Here is a 4787-nt window from a genome sequence, read left to right as displayed (position 1 = left end):
CTTACACCTTCCACCTGGACCAAGTCACATGGTGACTTCATTCATCAATGAAGAAAACTGGAAGGCTCAGCAAGCCAAACAAGCTCGGAGAGCCAAGGTTCAAAAGGAGAAGTTTTTGCAACAAAATCTTCTAACATTGACGCCAGAGCAACGTGTCTCCACTCAAGTTGAGATGAAAACCCTCACTGACAAATACACAAGTCTTCAAGCTAAAAGTAAAGGCGTCAAAGTGAGGCTTGTCAAGGCTACTACTGAAGCCATTGATGAGTACAACAACAGGGTTGCGGTCCCAGCGCAACCATCAATTCCTCAAACCAGATACACTGTAGACATGGCTGATGAAGATGAAGAACCTACAGCTGATGAACTTGTTGCTGATATACCCGTTGCTGATGCAACCGCTGTTGATGAAACTGCTAAAGAATTTGCTAGGCCTGCAACTGCCTATGCAACACCTGAAGAGAATCCACTATCACCAAAGTCTTCAAAGGTGAAGAAAGTCCCACTTCCTTCTGCATCAGAAGTGAAGAAAACTAAAGAAACGGAGAAAGAAGCTAAGAAGAGAAAGGCATCAACACCTTCAAAGTCTTCAGATGCAAAACACCTAAAGACTCTTCCTGCTTCTTCATCTGCTCCAATTGATGCAGCACCGAGGTGTTGCACCGTCATACATGATTGTACCATTTGGTGAAGAACAAGTCCTTCAACAAAGGGATAAGGAAATGGATGGAAACCGGTCTGCAGCATCCACACCCATAGATGAGGAAATTCAAGATGATGACATTCCTCAAGCATCAACTCCTCCTCTTCAGAACCCAGAGGTGACTGCTGAAGAAAAGGAGGATAATGTGGACATTGGCTGCAACACACCAGTGGTCCATGATGATATGGGAACAAACTCATCCAAATTCACCATTGGTCCCTCCAATTCCTCAAATTCCTGAATCCCCTGCTGTCACTGAAGTTCTGACTGGCTCTGAAGAAAAGAGCACTACAGCCAAGTCTGCACATGTTATGGAATCAGCTGCATCAGCTGATGACAATGACAATGTTGGAGGAACTGTTGAGCCTGTAACTAATACACTAACCCAGCACATTCCTTAGACTAGAGAACATGTGTGTGAAGAATCTGCTCCGTCACAAAATGAAGAATCTACTCGTGAACCACATGTTGCAAATCCTGAAACAGCAGTTGTGGTGGCTCAAATTCCTCAAGCAGGAAATACACGAAGACTTGGAAGCCACTTCAAGCCAAATCTTCAGCCGAAGGGAATCAAACACTACAAGGGAAAAAGGCCAAAGTTTGACAGGGCTCAATTCTTTGATGAACATCATTATTTTGTTGGCCCCAGTCCATATGAATATTCTCAATGCACACGCTGCAGATTTTGGACTCAAAGTGAGATGAACTAGTACGGTGTTGTGCTCTTTGACAGGGAAATGGTCTTTCCTCACATGCATATTCCTCATCCAGATATGGAGGAATTCCCTCATATGAACCATTCATGAGAGTTCTTCATGATTCTGGCCTGTTGCACTTTTACAATGCACATGTGGAGATCCTCAAGATGTCAACACATGGGTTATGGACTGGATGACACACACCACACACTTAAAAGCCCCTGCAACTGAATTACTTCAGGCTCTTCCTGTCCCAATACCCTCAGATGGTGCTAGATGTGTATATGATGAACCTGAACTAGGAGCTCACTATATGCAAGTCCTCATGAATCCATTGGCACCTAGTCATCCACCAAGAACCAAATTCCTTGCAAAGGAATTAATCTATGTGCCGAGCACAGTCTATTGCATTTTGGCCAGGACTTGTTGTCCAACCAAGGTTCATGATTGAAATGATAAGAAATAGTGGGCAGCATGAAGAATTTGCTCTTCAATATCATACATGGAATCCCCATAAATCTTCATGACTTCTTCCTGAGGACATTGTCCCACTCTACTCTCTCACAACTGGATTTGAAGCCTTACGCTCCCTCGATCATGAAATTCATGAGAAAGAGCTCAGGTATTCCATACAAAGCTGACATTCTGAATCATCAAACTTATATGCCTCCAACTGAGGTCGTCAAGAGCTCCTTTGATGAAATTGAAGGCAAAGGCAAATCAATGATTGATGAAGGCAAAAGGCCCCTTGATGGACAATTTTGCAAACCAGCGTCGTATTCTACCAATGATGACGCTCTATCTCAAGAACCACCAAGCCCAACTGCACCGCGTGTGATGACTGACCATTGATGTCTACTACACAACCTTCTTCTTGTAGACTCGTGTTGGGCCTCCAAGCACAGAGTTTTGTAGGACAATAGCAAGTTTCCCTCAAGTGGATGACCTAAGGTTTATCAATCCGTGGGAGGCGTAGGATGAAGATGGTCTCTCTCAAGCAACCCTGCAATCAAATAACAAAAAGTCTCTTGTTTCCCCCAACACACCCAATACAATGGTAAATTGTATAGGTGCACTAGTTCGGCGAAGAGATGGTGATACAAATGTAATATGGATGGTAGATATAGGTTTTTGTAATATGAAAATATAAAAACAGCAAGGTAACTAATGATAAAAGTGAGCACATAAGGTATTGCAATGCCTAGAAACAAGGCCTAGGGTTCATCCTTTCACTAGTGCAAGTTCTCTCAACAATACTAACATAGTTGAATGATATGTAAATACCTCTCGTGCGACAAAGAGTTCACTCCAAAGTCAAAAATAGTGGAGAACTAATGAAGAAATTATTGGTGGGTACGAAACCACCTCAAAGTTATCTTTTCCGATCAATCTTATGAGTTATCCCTATAAGTGTCACGAACAGCACTAGAGTTTTTACTAAAATAACACCTTAAGACACACATCAACCAAAACCCTAATGTCACCTAGATACTCCAATGTCACCACAAGTACCCATGGGCTTGATTATACGATATGCATCACACAATTTCAAATTCATCATGTTCAATTCAACACACAGAACTTCAAAGAGTGTCCTAAATTTTCTTCCAGAGAGTCAAGACAAAAACGTGTGCCAACCCCTATGCATAGATTCCCAAGGTCATGGAACCCACAAGTTGATCACCAAAACATACATGATCAAGTGGATCAATACAACATCCCACTGTCACCACATATATGCCATCGCAAGACATACATCAAGTGTTCTCAAATCCTTAAAGACTCAATCCAATAAGAAAACTTCAAAGGGAAAACTCAATTCATCACAAGAACATAGAGAGGGGAAAACTCCATACGGTTCATCTATATTAATAAAGCTCGTGGTACATCAAGATCATGCCATCTCAAGAACACGGGAGAGAGAGATCAAACACATAGCTACTGGTACATACCCTCAGCCCCGAGGGTGAACTACTCCCTCCTCATCATGGAGACCGCCGGGATGATGAAGATGGCCTCTCGTGATGGTTTCCCCCTCCGGCAGGGTGCTGGAATAGGCTCTCGATTAGTTTTTCCTGGTTGTGGAGGCTTGCGGCGGCGGAACTCCCGATCTAGGGTTCTTTTGGGGGGTTTTGGGATTTATAGGAATTTTTGGCGTCGGTCTCACGTCAAGGGGACTCCCGAGGGACCCATAAGTCAGGGGCGCGCCCTAGGGGGCGCCCCCTAGGCTTGTGGCTGCCTCGGGACTCCTCTCCGGTATCTTTTTGCTCCAGTATTTTTATATTTTCCAAAAATATTCTTCGTAAATTTTCAGCCCATTCCAAGAACTGTTATTTGTGCACAAAAACAACACCACGGTAGTTCTGCTGAAATTGCGTCAGTCTCGTTTAGTTCTAATCAAATCATTTCAAAATCATATAAAATTATTGTAAACATGGCATGAATACTTCATATATTATAGATACGTTGGAGACGTATCAGCATCCCCAAGCTTAATTCATGATCGTCCTCGAGTAGGTAAATGATAAAAGCAATAATTTATGAAGTGTGAATACTAGCGAGTGCACAAGTTTGATCAATGATACTTCCAATCACTTTTTGTAGCATCAATATAAATCATAAACAGTAGCTCATCTCATAAAACTTTTGATGATCAAGTAACAAGCTATTCACATGTTAAAGTATAGACCAAAAAGTTTCTTGAAAACTAACAAACCATAATCCTAGTCATCGAACAATTGCAATTCATCTTATTTTCACGAAGGGTCTATGTAAGAGCTTTGATTTAGCAAATTTCACATACTCAACTATCATATAGTCTTCCATGATTATTGGCACTCAAAGCATATTTTAAGAACAAATAGCATCCATCGAGCACAAAGAAAGATAGGGACTTAACGTTTTGCCTCCCAACTTATTTATCATATAGATAATTGTCAACAATAATAATTCATGATCAAATATATTTGTGTGGATATATATGTCTGGATCATTCTCAAACACAAGACGCTTGACAAGAGAAAAAGGCGAAATATAGGAAGTGGTGAAGATCACCATGACTCTTGCATAAAGGTAGGTGCTAGAAAGTAAAAGATAGGCCCTTCACAGAGGGAAGCATTGATTTGCACAGGTGCGAGAGCTCAAGCTTTTAAAACAGAGACGAATAATATTTTGAGCGGTATGCTTTCATTGTCAACATAACAACCGAGATATCTTGATATCTTTCATGCTAGATACATTATAGGTGGTTCCCAAACAGAATGGTGAAGTTTTTACTCCCCCTCCACCAATCAATCACACTCGAGGTGAGTCAAATCCACGGGTACCGTCCATACAAACAACAATCTTGGGGGAGTTTTGTTTCATTATATTTTGATTTGATTTAT

This window comes from Hordeum vulgare, chromosome 6H (genome assembly GCF_904849725.1).
Source record: "Hordeum vulgare subsp. vulgare chromosome 6H, MorexV3_pseudomolecules_assembly, whole genome shotgun sequence".
In the NCBI taxonomy this organism is placed as follows: Eukaryota; Viridiplantae; Streptophyta; class Magnoliopsida; order Poales; family Poaceae; genus Hordeum; species Hordeum vulgare.
This window is presented reverse-complemented; position numbering follows the sequence as displayed.